At 47.8% G+C, this 16,873-nt stretch overlaps 1 protein-coding gene across 2 annotated transcripts in view; it reads right to left on the bottom strand.

The window, feature by feature from the left end:
- The window catches only part of PLEKHG1 (pleckstrin homology and RhoGEF domain containing G1), a 232,272-nt gene extending 222,957 nt beyond the window's left edge, over positions 1-9,315 (bottom strand). Inside the window, exon 1 of one of the 2 annotated variants that reach the window (XM_058735642.1) lies at positions 9,080-9,315. The gene's annotated coding sequence lies outside the window, so the exon portion shown is untranslated. The remainder of the gene's footprint in view (positions 1-9,079) is intronic. The other variant, XM_058735640.1, reaches the window with a different exon arrangement.
- Between the last annotated feature and the right edge of the window lie 7,558 nt (positions 9,316-16,873).

The raw sequence follows: 16,873 nt of genomic DNA, 5'->3' as shown, positions 1-16,873 counted from the left end.
AAGAAGGTTAAAGCAAACACCGCTTAACTCCCTATTTGGAAATTTCTTGAACTATAGTATTAGAGTAGATGCTATCGCAGCTTGATACGGCAGAGCATAGAGCGAAACAAATCTCTTTTCGTTCCTCAGGGCTCTTCTGGATTTTGAAGCGTGTTGCTATTGCGGGGCTCATGACAACTTAATTCTTAGAACTTCCTAGTGTTTGCTTTCATAGCGGGGTCGCTTCTAAAGAGAAAGGCATAACAAGAAAGATAAGAGTGCTTTCGAATAAGGACACTTTCTGGAAGTCATCTGGATGCTATGTTGCTAGCGGTAACGTCTTGTGGTGACAGGGTACGGGGTTCCATGTGCCACAGACACATTATTTTCACATTACTCCCCTTAGCATGTTAGCTTCAAGATCAGATATCGTTAAATATTGTGATTAAATGGCATTCCTTAGAGCTTAACCCAAACGACTGTTCAAGGCGAGAAGGGGAAAACAAGCATTTATCTGGTATACACAGTGAAGAGTGGTGGAAAAAAGCCAAGACCACCAAGATTTTGCTCCATAGCTATATTCCAAAAGCCTCCAAATAGTTCCCCAAGCACTTTTCTGGATAGAGCCAATCCCAGGCAGCTCATCCACGCGCCCAGTTCCCATCACTTCATCACCCTTACAGCCTCACCCTCATCGTTCCTCAGCAACTCCCCACAAGTTCTGATCTATGATGGGAAAGGCACGAGGTAAGGGAAGCTTTTCCTTCATTTTTGAAACATTTATTTTGAGAGAGGGAGAGCGCAAGCGGGGAGAGGGGCAGAGAGAGAGGGGAAGAGAGAGATTCCCAAGCAGGCTCTGCGCTGTCAGGGCAGAGCCCGATACGGGGCTCGAACTCACGACCCACGAGACGGTGACCTGTGCCGCAATCAAGCGTCAGACGCTCGACCGACTAAGCCACCCAGGTGTCCCTGGGGAAGGTTTTTCTTTTAAAACATCAACTTTTAGAGGCTACATCTCCTCCGGTATGCTCTGCTGTCCCCCACTAGGTAATCCTATCTTCCCGAGTCTGACTCTTGGGGTTCATAATTCAGGTGTTCAGTTGCGTCACATTGTAAGAAGTGTGAGACACCTGAATATTTAAACTGTAAGCTGTTTCAGACCAGCTCCCAGCTCCTCCTTGGAGGCAGCGATAATATTTCAGCTCAACACAGATGCTTAAACTAATAACAGGTTTACACAGTTTAAAGGGAACAAACACAGGATCGTATATTTATGCTCCAGATTACAGTCTTCCCTCTCTCCCAGCACATCAGAGAAGCACAGATGCTAGTCTTTGAGGACCATGTGTCATCACACAGCCCCGGGAAGCTGAACTCTGATGGCCTTGGTTCAGTGCCCCCACCCCTTCCTCGTGGCCTCATGTCCCCCTCCCCCCCACCCCCCCACCAGCTTCTAGTCCCAGGTTGGAACAGCCTTAAATCATCCTCAGGCTGGACTGTGGTTAAGGTGCATCCCTGGAATGCCTACAAATGACCTTCCCTTTGCATCTACTTGTTTGCAAAGACTCATATTTCAGCTGGAGTTGGTATTGATTCTGAAGACCTCCCAAAACATGAGGGCTTCAGTCACAGGAGAAGGTGGAGGGAGGAAGAAGGGGGCCCCGGAAGGGAAACAGGTCTGCACTTGGCTTCCTGCACAAACCTCCTCCTTGGCCAAGCACTGAGGACCCCCCCTCCCCCCTTATCAGGCACGGTGTGGAAGGGGACTTTGCTGGGCCTTCAGTCGACCACTGGGAGAGGGCGGGGCCCAAAGGAACAGACCCCAGGAAGGTCTAAGGAAAGGTGTGCTCACCGCGTGCACTAAGGATTTGCACGCCATGTTGAAATTAAAACCCGAGCCTCACGGAGGACACTTTACGACCGCTAGAAATAGCCGAGTATTGTCAAAACTCTCATGGAGTCATCCATCCAGAAACTGAGGAGTTAAAGGAATCTTGGACAGGTGGGGAGAGCTGGAGAAGGAGAGACAATGAGGCTCCAAACTGGGTACAGAAAAAAAAAACTTGATGAAGGTTCAGAATTTAGAGGGTGGTCAGAAAGCAAAGACTTAAGCAGTATGTTACCCTCTGAACAGGGAGGAGGGTGGGGAACTGTGGGAAGAGAACATTCCTTGGAGTGTGAAAAGCTGGAGGTTTTCCAGAGGAGGAAAGGGGTTGACTCTATATGGAGCCCCTTCCACTTCATTATTAAGGACGTACACAGTCAGAACAATGATCAGCCCCTTGGGAGACAGAGGAGAGGAGCAGTTATGTTAAATTAACTCTAGAAAACAGAAGAACGTAAACTCCAGCTAATGCCTTCATTACCCCCTAGAAAGGCATTTATGTGCATTAAAGTTTCACACATCCCTGCAGACAGCTGCCAAGAGGAATTATCCAGATGCAGAAACTGCTCGACTTCACTCCTACCCAAGGTACGTGTAGGTCAATTCCACTCAGACAGGATTCTCTGATATGCTTTGTTCATTTAAATGACCAAAGTGGATGTTTTAAACTATTTAAAAAACACATTAGATCACAAATGTCCTACACTGTCTCACAATATTTTAATTTCCTGTATTCTTAATTTATCTTTGGCAGATCTGAGTCAGTCTTTCAGAGCTAGGAAACAGAAGAGAGAAACTCAGTTAGAACGTAAACCATTGGCGCCCGATCTTGTATGCAACCACAGAGGAGCACGAGTGTATTCGATGCACATTTATATAGCAACAAATATCAATAAATTTCATTTGATGTTACGATGTACATTTTTCATAACTTACGGATGTATATTACAGGGGATGGTGTCAATTTCGTTGACAGAATTTCTCCTTTCTTAGTGGAACGTTAAAAAATGGCGTATTTCATAAGTATCTCGGATTTGATGAGACAGGAACTCGTCAATATCATTAAAGTCACAGTTCAAACGTTGCCTTCTCTGAGAGGTTTCCTGGAGTGCCCATCCAAGGTGGCCCACCCTTCACCCTGAGTCTTCTCCCTCAGTCATCACGTCTCTACAGAGACCACATCTCTGTGTTCACCCCTATGCCTAGAAAAGCAGCAGGTATCATTCTAGACAGGGTAGCCTCTCAGTAAACAGCTCTGGAATGGAGGAAAGTTACCGTTTATTGCTCCATTCCTACACGTCAGACTCTGAACGGAATGCTTTACAGAGGCAAATCTCATTTATTCCTAGCATTTAGGAAGTCGTTCTTATCATGTACTTTAAAGATGGGACGGCAGAGAGCAGCTTAAGTGCAGAAGCCAGGACTAGTCCTCGGCGCATCCTGACTTCAAAAACCAGACCCACAGACCCTAGGCTGTTCCGTGCATCACATACAAAGCCTGGAGACAGTTCTGTACCCGATTCTGTGATCTGTCCAAAGATCTGTGGGAAGATCCCTGAAGCTACAGAGAAAAATAAAACTCCCCCTCAGCCTTGAAAAGTACTGCTTGTCTACTCGGGATCACCACATTCCTCCGTCCTTCCAAGTGCTTCGTGTTAAGGTCCTGTGTTAACATGGCAGTAAGCGCAGGTGTCCAAGTCTCTGCCTGGTAAGGTGAGGAGAGGCCCTGTGGAAGTAATGGATATTTAAGCTTTGCATGGAAGGATTCCACCATCAATGAGAGACAGCACAGCCCGCTCAGGGCTCTGCGAGGTGACTGACAGGGACGTCGAGTACACATGGGAGGGGCTAGAAGAAAAGTAGGTACGAGGGCTTTGGGTGCCATGCTCGGGGGTCTGAACTTCCTTTCATGTCATTAATCATCTTCATCAATAACCCATTTCAACGTGGGCTTTATTCCATCCCAGCCAAGCATCTTTCCCATTCAGCATCTAACTCAAGGAAGAATACTGGACTTTGGTACTGTCATTCCTACGGGAACTGAAGGCTACGTCAAACAGAGACTTGTAAGGCTAGTGTAAAAAGAAAATAGAGCACAATTAGAAAAAGGCACAACAAAGCAGACTTGATTATAAGTCCGTTTATATTGAGTCAGCTTCGATAGAGCCTATTAAATTCGTTATTCTGGGTCTCTGCAACAACACTGAAGGACAGCACAAACACAGCCTATTTCATTTGGGACCGAGGTGGCCAACTACTGGGACGGGTCAAAGCCAGCACGCAGCCTGTCCTACCCACATGCCACAAAAGGAAAGACTGGCTTTTACATTTTCAAAGGACGGTAACCAAACAACATCCCCCAACCCTCTCCATCAAAGAATATATGGCATAGGCATACAGGGACCAGAAAATACTTTCCACCTGGCTCTTTACAGGAAAATGTGTACCACCTCCCGATCTAGAACAACTTCTTTATAAAAAAAAATTTTTTTAATGTTTATTTTTGAGAGAGAGAGAAAGAGACAGAGTGCAAGCAGGGGAGGGGCAGAAAGAGAGAGAGAGAGACACAGAAATCGGAAGCAGGCTCCAGGCTCTGAGCCGTCAGCATAGAGCCAGATGTGGGGCTTGAACCCATGAACCGTGAGATCGTGACCTGAGCTGAAGTCGGACGCTTAACCGACTGAGCCACTCGGGCGCCCCTGGAACAACTTCTTATCACTCGCCTCCATCTGTATTCCGACACAAGTCAAGTTAGTTAGTGCCTAATGTGACTACCCAGGTAGAGAGCTAGATCTATTTACCACCTCAAGACTTAAAGCCAATTTAACGGGACGATAATTTATTGAGGTAGTCATTCCTCTTATGCGAATTCTAAATTTTTAGCGATTATTGGACTCACACCAATTTCAACTGTGATACGTTAAAAAGATGTCCTCCTTACACTTTCGTGCCTCCTAGCTTTTGGCCAACTGCTGTTAATGGTTTTACCTTCCTAATACTGGTGGTAAGGAGCTTCTGTGGGCTTGATTGCATCCTGGTTATTAAAGCTTACGAAAACAACTTTCTTAATTGAAGACCTGTGAAAACCCCGACTCCCCTCCCATCGGGTTAGTACATCAAGCCGGTGTAGCTGGAATCTTTTTTCAAAATTTAGCCTGGCATCCTTCACGTTTCTTTTTTCTCCAGGATCGTATGGGATGGCGGGGGGAAGGAAGAAGAAGGTTCTGGATTTTGGGATCCATGATTACATCATACTTTAGCTTCCATCACCGAGTAATTCAATATTTACCAAAAGATGTTTAGGTTTGGAAATTTTTACTTGGCTTATATCTCCTCAGAAAAACATGTTTTTGTTAGTAACCTTGTGTATACAGATTGAAAAGATAGCAAAGCATGACTCAAACACGAAGACTATTCTAGATACACAGTCAACTCCTGATCACTGGGATGGGAATCACCCAGGCGTATCTGAAGCTGTTCTGTAGCGTCTGGATAACCTGTGGCTCAGTTATCCTATAACAAACCTGGGCTCCCTTACTAGGAGGATTAGCCTATGTTTCTATTATCTTTGCTAAAACATCTGTTTTAGCCGGTGCTTTTCACCGGCATGAGCAATAAAAAGCTGGACGTGTAGTTATCTCTTAATTACTTGAAAGCTGGTTCTACAGGCAAGTTCTACTAGGCACAGAGCCCACGGCTCTGGCTGCCCAAATGGTCTGGGGTCAACTTTTCATTTTATTAAGCAAGACTGATGTAGGCTGTGACGAAGCATTAGTGATGCCTAACACATACAAGTACTAAGTTGCTTACAGTCTTTGTCTAGAAAATGTTTCCATTTCCATCCCTGCTAACTACATGACCATTTTGCTTTAGACATCATGTTTTTCCTAAGACAAAAGAGACGTGATTTTTTTTTTTTTCTGAAAGAATGAACCATTACACTTGATAAAAAAAAAAATATGCCTTGGGGCGCCTGGGTGGCTCAGTCGGTTGAGCGTCTGACTTCAGCTCGGGTATTGATCTCACACTCTGTGAGTTCAAGCCCCGCGTCGGGCTCTGTGCTGACAGCTCAGAGCCTGGAGCCTGCTTCGGATTCTGTGTCTCCCTCTCTCTCTGCCCCTCCCCTGCTCATGCTCTGTCTCTCTCTCTCTGTCTCAAAAATAAATAAAAACATTTAAAAAATTAAGAAAAAATATGTCCCTATACCACCATCACTTCTAGGTAGTGAAATTTGGGAGAAAGACACGTGAACCTGGGCTAAATCACACTTGTGCCAGTCCAGAGCTATGTAACCTCCAGCAAAATCACTCACTCCTGGGACTTGGTTTATCAACAACAATCATCTTTAGTTTTTTTAATGTTTATTTTATTTTTGAGAGATAGAGCATGAGAGAGAGGGAGACACAGAATCTGAAGGAGGCTCTAAGTCCCGAGCTGTCAGCACAGAGCTGGACACGGGTCTCAACCCACAAACTGTGAGATCATGACCTGAGCCGAAGTCGGCCAGCCAATCACGCCACCCAGACACCCCCTAAATAATCATCTTTAAAGCACACAATGTGCCAAGCACTCACAATGAATTATCTCATTAATAATCATCAATGCTCAGTGTGACTCCACAGGAAAGGGCCATTATTTCCTAAATTTACGCAGGAAGAAATGAGCAAAGGTGAGATAATCCAGAGAGAGTGACCAACCATAATTGTTACGTTCTCCTGATTCCAAAATAATCTAGGTCTAAACAATTTCCTTAGAGGGGTCAAGGTCTCAGTGCTAATGAGCTGCAGAGAGGCGAACTTCATTCACAGGTCAGTTAATTCCAGAGAACTTGTTCTTCACCACTAGCACCTTCCCAAACCCTTAAGATGTAGGGTCTGAACTAGATCGTCCAGGATCCATCCTAACTTTAATATTCCAGGCGTCTAACCATCCCTGCAGAAGGATTAAAAGATGACAATTATTTGAAAGACCAACCACCCGCCATGAAAGCGGGAGGGGGAAGCAGCCCACAAGAAGCAGATTGCAGCCATGAAGCATCCGAGCATAGACCCAGGAATTGCTTTTTGTTTACTAAGAGCTCAAAAGACGCAGTCGTCCTCAAGCATTCCCCACATGTACGTGTCCGACTACGAACCATTACATCTTAATGAAATCCCTTGAAAATCATATCCTCACAGGAGAACAAAAGAGTGCTGGTTTATTCTTGGTTTTGAAAGACTATGTTGCTGCTTTCTATTGTTTCTTGCAAAGTGTCTGTTTAACTTCTCCGAGGTACAGATCGGGTCTCCCATGGAAATAGTTAAGCTTGTACTTGGGGGCTTCATCCCTAGCAAAGTCACCGAAGGAATTGGTGCCCAAGGGGAAGCTGGAGATGAGCAGGGAAAACTGATCAAGGCAAGCATGTGTAGGGCATGCACGGGGCTGCTAGATAACGGTTTCTCACTTTGTGCCTCCACGGGGAGCTTCGGAGAACGGATGCGGGAGAGAAAGGCAAGGTCAAGCAGTGATGGCTGTGGACGACCCACTAACGATGAGGTCAGCAAGACGGGACAAACTCTGGGCACAACATTTCTTCAGGTGGTTTGGTGGCTTAGACAGGGGCCTCAGATCGGATAGAAAGCAAAGTGAAGAATTAGGAATCCAGACGGTAAAGGATCAGATGTCAAGCCATCACTTTTGTGTCTAAGTCTTGAATATTGTAACGCAAATAAATATCACTGGGTGCGGCGATGAATGTGAAGCTTTAGGAACGATCTGGTTCATGTACATCGCTTTATAATGAGGGAAGCTAAGGGCACACGGCGGTGCTCAGATCTCAAGTCAGAACAGAGTTTTCTTATTCCCCACGCGATGGGCTCGGAAATGTCTTAACAGCGTCTAATTAGAGTCCGAAGCCTATAAATTCTTTAATAAAAGTAAGCCAACTACAGAAACTGACAAGCCAGAAGAAGGCGACTTTAACGCTTCATAACTATTTTCATAGCACTGCACGACCTATCTAGGCCTGGAATTCTGTGAGACGACCAATTTGACCTCGGGTCAACGTGCTGGACTCCTCCCGGTTTAAATCCGAAACACAAGGTGGTTCTGTATCCGATCCGTTGGACCCCCCCACCCCCACCCCCACCGCCCCCCACACCAACTCTCCCTCTCAGATCGACATTGTCTTCCGCGATGCAGGCTGGAAACAGCCTTCCACGGGACTCCCACTCAGCGATTTCAAAAACATGTGCACTAGCCATGGCCCCCCGAGGGTGCTACAAAGGGAGCGTTAAGGACCAGCACTTAACGAAACAGGGCTCCGCCGGCGCCCTTAAAAAAGTCACCCACCGCACTGTTTCCGATGAACGGAAAGAAACTTTTAACAGCTGAACTTCTCCCCCTTAGAACCTCCTTCGGCTTCTGGTTTGGGAACCAGATTCTCAACAGAGGACACAAAGAGGGGCTGGGCTTCGGGCATCACCCACAGCCCCCGCGAGGCCAGGAAAGCCGGCGGAGTCCCAGCGGACCAGGTGTTACCATTTACCCCCGTGACGGAGGAGGCGCCTCAACTCCCCCCCACCCCCACCCCCCCGCCGCCCCAAGGGAGCATATTTGGGCGCCGGGACACCAAGCCTAGTTCCTACCAAGGCAGGGATCCTCTAAGCCAAACTCAGCACCCTGGCCTCCGACTCCCACCGCGGTTCGCGGGTCCTGGGGGCGCGGCGGGCGGGGGGGGGGGGGCGCCGGGATGGCTGTTGGGGAGTCGGCTTCGACCGTCTGGCCGTCGTGTCCCGTTTTCGGACGGTCCCGTTTGAGCTGTGGGGCTGGGTTTGGTCACACGCCCGGGTGCACGCAGAAACCCGTTCTCGGAGCGGGCGGAAGGGTGCGAGCGCGGGGCCGGCGGTCGAGACTCGGGGACCGGGAGCCCAGAGGCCGGGCGGCGGCGGCGGCGGCGGGTCGCCCCCTCCAGGCGGCGGCGGGCAGCGGCGGGTCCCGGGTCCCCGGCGGCGGGGGCGCGCGCCGGGACACCGTCCGCCCCCCTACCCCGGAGGGAGCGCGCCGGGGCAGAGGGGCCCCGGGCGCCGCGCTCCGGCCGCCTCCACCTGCGGCTTGGGGTGCCCGCGGGCCGAGGGTCCCCGCGTCCCCTTCCCGTCCCCCCCCCCCGGGGGCTCCCCACGAGCCGCCCCATCCCTGCAAGGGGGCCCCGGGTGGCGGGGCGAGGCCGGCGCTTACCGGGCGGGGGGCGGCTCCCGCGCCGGGGGGCCGCGCTCGCAGGTCGGCGGGGACGGCGCGGCTGCGCGGCTGCGGCTCCGGCTCCGGCCGAGCTCCCTGCGCCGCCGCTCGGGCTCGCACTTCCTCTTCCTCGGCTCGGCCCCGCCGCTCGGCCGCGCTCCCCGGCTCGGCCGCGCCCGGGCCCGCCCCTCCCAGTGCCGGGATGCGGGCTCCGCCGCCCGCCGCGGACCTTCCGTCCCTCCTCCCCGCGGCCTGGGGCGAGCAAGGTGGGGAGGCGGGGTGGGGGGCGGGGGGGGGGGCGGAGAGCCAACGAGCGCGACGAAGCCCTTGGACTTGTCACTGGAGCCTTGCCGGAGAGCGCAGTCAAATTACAAACCCCCGGGGGGGGGGATTTTTTTTTTTTTTTTTTAAATCCCAGCTACCGTTTTCGCAGACGCATCATTTTTCTTCATTTTCCGGGATCCTTGGGTCCAGCTTTCTCCTGGACGTGATAATTTCCCACACGATTTCTTTAAGAGAACACCCGAAATAATTTTCTTTAAGTCAACATCCTACTATTACACAGAAGCTTTGGGGTACTAGCATGTAACAAGAGAGGGGATCTCAGAGTTTCAGGCATCATTACCCTAATCACCTAAGTTAATGTACCAAATAACCTTTGCTTAGAGAAAGTAAAAGTGAAAAAGGCAAAGAAGACTAACCTTTGTAATAGCCAGATAAATGTTTAAAGGCACCGGCTGTGTAGTAGAATTCTGACTTCAGCCAAAGGTGCCTACGGTGACCCTTAAAGGCATCCCGAGTGATTTCTTCACACTTACCCATCCTGGCACAGGCAGACATATGGTTTGCCTGTTGACTCTATTAGGTTACTTGATTTATAGGAATACGTTCTTACATTACTTGTTTACAGAACTTCAGCTTTACCAGTGACTAGCTGTGTGGCCTTGAGCAAATTAGCTAACCTCTCCTTGCCTCAGTTCGCTCATCTGTCAAATGGGGATCATAGCGGTAGTGTTCACCTCAAAGAGCTGCTGTGTGTGATTTAAATAAGATATGCACCAGACAGGCTTGGAGTCTAAGCCCGGGTAGTAAAGCCTGGATAAGTGTTAGCTGTTATTGTTGTTGACTTTCCCCCTTTTGTCTACTTTTATGCATGTACATGATTACGGAGATGACAATAAAGATTTGAAAGGAAGGCTACGGTGTCACAGTTCTCTCCCTGCAACGTGCAGTTTGTGTTCAGTTTTGCAGTTTATTTTGTCTCCACGACTGACTTCTGTTACCTAAAGCTCTGAGACTGTTTTATGCTTGGACTACATTACCGTGGACGATTTGCAGCGGGACTAAAACTGCAAGATGTCTGTCGTCTTCAACGCATTGTTTGCGTTGGTCTCGACATAACCTCGCGGGGTGGGCAGGACAGGTGCTAGGTCCTGTTCACAGACGGGAAATGGAGGCCCGGCTTCGTCAGGACCCTTTCCGGTAGGTGGAGGTCACACAAAACCACGTGTATCACCCCATGGCTCTATGTCGTTAGGGTGGGAGTGAGGAGGAACACATCACACGTCTGCAGCACATTTGTGAACTAGCATCACATCCATGGTCTTTATCATTCCTGTAAAGTAGGTGCTGGTGTCACCTGACACTCGGGGCCTCAGGCTCAAAGAAGCTAACTGGTGTGTGTGTGTGTGTGTGTGTGTGTGTGTGTGCGCGCGCGCGCACCAGATGCGGTGTTGGGGACAACTTGGAGAAGAAGGGAGGAGAACTAGGGTTTCCTGATTCCTAGCTAAATGCTCTCTCTGCTACTCGAGTCCCTGACGCCATATAGTCACACATTTCTTAGCACAGGTGACTTAGAGAAGGAGTGCGATCTGATCGCCAGCTGCAGACCCTTGTCACTTAGGAGCTGCTCACCCTTAAGCAGATAACCGTTCTGAACTTTGGTTCTTTATCTGTGGAATGGTTACTGTTCGCGTCACCTCGGCTCATTAATGAGGTAAGAGGTGGGAGGTAGGAAGTAGAAACAGGAACATGAAATCCCTTTCGTTGATACTGAGTGCCAAGTACAGCACTGGGCACCTGATCTGCACTGTTATTCCCGAGTCCCAAATAAAGGCACTCCGCCCTTCAGATCATTGGAGAGTGATCTCCAAATTACCTGGGCTGTGACCCTGTGTATCTAGTTTATCTGTGTGTGCCCAGCGCTTTGCTCAGCTCCTGACACAACAGATGTAAAAAGTTCCGTGGGTGAGCAGATGGCCCGCTGGATGAAAGAAAGAGCAACAGCCACAGTGGTGAACATGTTATTATGTAGCAGTCCGTGTTAGTCATACGCTACAATCCCCTTCAAGGAAAAGAATCCAATGGAATGACTTTTTTTTTTTTTAATGTTTATTTATTTTTGAGATAGACACAGCATGCAAGGAGGGGAGGGACAGAGAGGGAGACACAGCATCCGAAGCAAGTTCCAGGCTCTGAGCTGTCAGCACAGAGCCCCATGCGGGGCTCCAACCTACAAATGGTGAGATCATGACCTGGGCCAAAGTCAGATGCCTAGTCGACTGAGCCACCCAGGTGCCCCCCCCCCTCTTTTTTTAAATGTCTACTTATGTATTTTGAGAGACAGAGAATAAGCCTGAGCAGAGAAAGGGCGGAGAGAGAGGGAGAGAGAGGATCCCAAGCAGGCTCCACACTGTCAGCACAGAGCCAGACATGGGGCTCGATCCCACACACCAGGAGGTCATGACCTCAGCTGAAACCAAGAGTCCGACGCTCAACCAACTGAGCCACCCAGGTGCCCCTCGTATGACTTTCTAAAGGCATCTCTTGTATCTGGAAAATTCTTTGGGTGAGGTCTTCTTAGTACTAATTCCAATATAAGTCAAGGTCAAAAAAGGGAAACAGAAACCACTTAAAGTATTTATGAAAGAGAGATTTTATGCTAGGACTTGACTCTGCAGTGATGGAAGGAACCAAGAATCCAAAAGGAGAGATGATGAGACAGTCCAGAAACTATCAACAGCAGAAAGCCATCAGGCTGGAGGGGCAGGAAGAGGGGGTGTTACAGATAGAACCTGTCTTTGAGAGCCAGAGAAATAGCCATTGCCTTAGATACTTGTGGAGGTGGGGAGGGGCAGAGACCCTGGTTTTCCCCTTTCTTCACCCCACAATCCAACGTGGGTTGAACCCAGCTGACAGGGAACCTGGAACGCTCCTCCTATAGGGTGCCCCATGGCCAGTCAGTCCTGTGATAGCGGGCAGGAAAAGGGCCAGAAGGATCCAAGGACAGCCAGCATCGGCCTGGCATATCCCTCAAAGCATACCTTTCCCTTCTCAAATAAGATTGGGTTTACCAAATATACTTCTGCCGAAGAAATGTTTTTGCTTTTTGAGATCATTGATCGTCTCCCACAGCATCTCATACATTCTTCATACAGACCTGCTAAGATAGATCCTATAATCGCTAAATTACACACAAGGTCACAGAGATTCAGGAAGTTTCAGTGATTCGGTCAAGGCCACACAGCCATATGTGACGGAGCAAGTTTCAGCTCTCCTGTGTGTCCCACTAACTCAGCTGTTTGTACTGAAAAGCTGTGCAATCCGTACACAGTCTTGAATAGGATCGCATTTCAGGGTCACCCAGTCCATCCCCATGTGGGAGTGAATGTTTGCAAGGCTTACAGAGTTAAAAGGCTGGATCACGCCTTGCTTTCATTTTATGACATATGGTGATAACTTTTATGATGCCGATGATGGCTATACTGAATTTATGATCACACATGATCAGAAACATCATGGCTATTGGATCATAGGAGCACCTCAGGAAAAGACATAGGTATCATTGATTGATTGACTGATTGATTGATTGATTGATGAAAGCTATTTCAGTTTCCAATTGGATTTTGGGAGGCTTTCAGAAAATGATCTAGAATATTCGGGCCATTTTAGAGAGATGAGAGTAAGAGAAGGGACTTAGGGGATGGTCTCATGTTGGGAAGACAGAAAACCAAGAGTGGAGCTAGGTGCATGGTAGGGTGATGTGTGCCTTCAAATTCTCTCCAGCCAGGAGTGGAAATCAGAGTCTGCGTTGGTTGCTACCGGTGATCCTTTCTCTCAAGTCTCACATTAGCCGGGAGATTTAAAAATTAAGACACTGTGCTAGCCTCAAAGAGTGAAAGATACAAATAAGAAATGTCCTTGCTGAGCTGGGTCCTCCTACATCTTTCGTAAAGACACATAATCAACATAGGTGGTGCGAGTGTGAATTCATTACCTATCAAAGGATGATATAGTGAAGGATTATCCTGCCAATTATTGAACTAGAACACATCTTCTTAAAAAGTGTAACTTCCTGCTGGGAAAGAAGTTCCCGGGAGAAGAGCTGGGCCCCAGATATCAGCCAGGGTAGGGAGAGAGTAAAGGGACACCAACGAATGCAACAAGGACAACAGAAATGTGCCTGGATGACAGAAACCTGTGAAAATAACCGTAAATAGCTCATAGTCAGCATCATAATTTTATCTATTCCTCTAATTGCCTTCGTTTTCTCAATTTTGACTGATACAGCAAAGTAAAGTGTATATGTACATGCTTTATAAATACTGATATTGATCGTCTTGGTTACACTTAATCCCATATTATTTCATGCAGATGGCCTGAATATCTTTGTGATAGAGACCACTCTTAATTGTATTATACGAAATGAAGCAATACTGAACAGTTCATGCTTCTGCTTTAAAATTAGCCTTATTTTCAAGTCTATAACAGTACATGAGTGGAAGCTTGTAAACTTTAAGGTATTTTCTGAGTTGTTTTCTCTAGGTCGGATGTGGTAGAGGGAGGAGCTGCTTACAGCTGTATCTCTCAAAAATATTATATTTAGAAGTTCTCCGCAAGAGTAGCACCACACCCCTCAGAGTCATTTAGAAATGTGTGTGTTGGGGGGTGGGTGTTTTTGGTTATCGTGGGAGGTGTGGTCTACCCGCGGTAGGGTGCCAGGGTTGATAAACTTCCTGCAACGATAGGACAGTCCTGCACCACGAGAGGTTTCCCATCATAAATACCAAGAGCAGCTCCTTAAGTGCCCGCTGGTGGGGGGGGAGTGCCTTTAGACTGGGCACCAGGGGCGCCTGGGGGGCACAGTCGGTTAAGCCATCCCACTCTTGACTTCGGCTCAGTTCACGATCTCACGGTTTGTGAGTTTGAGCCCCACATCGGATTGTGCACTGACAGTGTGGAGCCTGCTTGGGATTCTCTCTCTTCCTCTCTCTGCCTGCTTGTGTGATCTCTCTCTCTCTCTCCCTCAAAAATAAATACATAAATTTAAATAAATTTAGAATGGGCATCACAAATTGAAATACCTTCTGGGGCCAGGCCAGTAAAAAAATTGGTTCAGCAGCTCAGAGCTGTGAGGGTGTGGTGCACGCTTAAGGCGTCTAAATTCAACTTTTCTTAAACACTCCTTTGCACCAAACATACCTTCCCTAAAGCCAGGATCTTCTTGTGGACCTTCCCTTTCACGTCCATTGCTTTGGATAACCTTTCAGGTAAGAATCAAAGGAAGGATCCTTCCTCCCTCCTCCGTCGCCTCCTCCGTCTTTCGTAAAGACACGAAATCAACTGCATGGGGAAGGATGGAGAGAAAATGCTTTTCTCCTCTAAGAATTCAATGCCGTGGATGCTCTAACTGAAATGACAAAATGAGTATGTGTGTGTGGGGGAGGGGAGGGGAGTGAGACTATTTTTAAGCATGAAAAATTGAGTTAATGAAACGTTTGAACGATAAACTGATGGCAGAGGCTTGCAAGCATGTTGGTTCATCTTCCTTCTGTGTCTCCTCTTTCCTGATGTTGACAACACACAGCAAATCCTTACAAGTTAGTACACAGAACAGTGAGTTCTACTGGATTCTGAATATCTACCGTGTCCTAACTCTACATCAGGTGTTCTGCATGACTTATTTAATCGTCGCAGCTAAGTGTATTGTCTTCATTTTATAAGTGAGGACACCAGGGCTGAGAGAGAGCTCAGGTGATGTGGTCAATGGTTCAACAACAGTAAGAAGCAGCACCAGAATTTGGAACCAGGTCTGTGATCCCAAACCTGTCCTAAGTGCCACGTGACACTGAGGTTTGTCGGTACACGATGAGATTCTACATACATCAGCCATTATCATTCTGGTCACCTCCTATGAGTTTGCGGCCAGGCGTCATGACTTCTATGACTTCTAGACAGTAGTTCATGGACTGATGCACATACGGGCCCCAATTAGATACTGTCAACATCTATAGCCCCAAGTCTTTTCCCCTCGGTTCTGGAATCCAACAGCTCTGCAAATGGGAAGTTTTTCCTAAACCATTTGTACCGACATCTGTCCTGACCTGAGCTCATTTTGCAAGAATAACCTCACCTTCAGCGGCTGGAGACTTTGGGTAGTTTTTGCTTTTAATTCCATTGAGTGTGAATTTTTCAGTTAACTGCAGAAATATTAGGGTGCTTGATTTTGGGGTGCCGTCCCAGACGCCTCCAAGGCTACTACATAATATGTGATATATGCACTGTGTTGCCTTTCTAAAATTCCCCACCAAAAAACCCCTAAAATCTTGAATTAGAGATTATGGATCTGAAGCTTCAAAAAGCCCACATGATATTGAATGGGTACTATTAAAACTATATTTTCTGAACGGGAAGAAGCAGGCGTGTTGGCCTTGGCTTGTTATTAGTTTGTAAGAGCTGGTTGTCACAATTTCCAGAATTTGGTAAGCCAGTGGATGTCAAGTCGGTAGCCTGAAATCAGCCAAGGTAGGAATATTTACATCACGGAAACTGGAAAATGCTGCAAATCAGACCTCCCTCCTCCGCCTTGCCCCGAAGCTCCTGTCTTGCCCTGAAGCTCATTGTTAAACATTTACCAGCACACTGTTGAAGTAGGGGTGAGATAAGAAAGGGGGAAAATGCCACCCTGAGCTCTTCCCAGTCTGCTCTCCCTGCAAGTCAGAAGGTGACAAGGGAGGGTCTAGGATGAAGAGAAAATTATTGGCTCCACTGGAGCAAAACACTTTCCCTGGACCATCTTAACCCTTTTGTCTTGAGGATAATTTTGATGGCGCTGGAACAAGATTGTTAGCGCCCTGATTGAAGCTTATCAGGAAATAAGGGCTTGGAGACTTGGGTAACGCGGCCAAGGTTTTATAACAAGTAAGAAACAGAGCAGGAATTTGGAGATGCAAGGGAATAAGGAGTTACGTATTTGAGGTATATTTTATTGGTGCGTCAATAAAAGTATAGATCCTGTGGAATTGCCTTAGAATGTCCATCTGAGTTTTCCCCAGGGAATTCAGGATTGTGAAAACTTATTGCCGCCCTGATGGGGCAATCTCAGTTTTACAAGTTTTTTGATAAAGACTAAGATGTGAATTTTCTCCCCCTCCTCTACCTCTCCCTTGTAAAGGAAGACATGAAAAATGGTAAGATTAAGATTTGACCGCGCAAAGATGGTTCTCCAAAGACCACTTGAAATACAGGGGCTCTTCAGTGTTGTGCCCAAGAGGAGCAAAGACTTCACGATGTTGCCAGTCACAAGGATCCCTGGGTCCCCTCCCTTCTACAGTCAACCAGGCAAGATGTTTCGATCTTATGTGCCACGCAGAGTATATGGATTGAAGGAAGAGCACGTGGGAGACTCCGTACATGAACCAACACAAATTTGGGGGGGAAAAGATTTTTAGCCCAAAGAAGACTTTCTACGCTGCTACGTTCACATGGAGTTTCGTGATTATCCAGTTCTCCTTT

The sequence above is a fragment of the Neofelis nebulosa genome, chromosome 6 (assembly GCF_028018385.1).
Source record: "Neofelis nebulosa isolate mNeoNeb1 chromosome 6, mNeoNeb1.pri, whole genome shotgun sequence".
In the NCBI taxonomy this organism is placed as follows: Eukaryota; Metazoa; Chordata; class Mammalia; order Carnivora; family Felidae; genus Neofelis; species Neofelis nebulosa.
The sequence above is the reverse complement of the archived record's forward strand: the minus strand, read 5'-3'. Positions and strand labels throughout refer to the sequence as shown.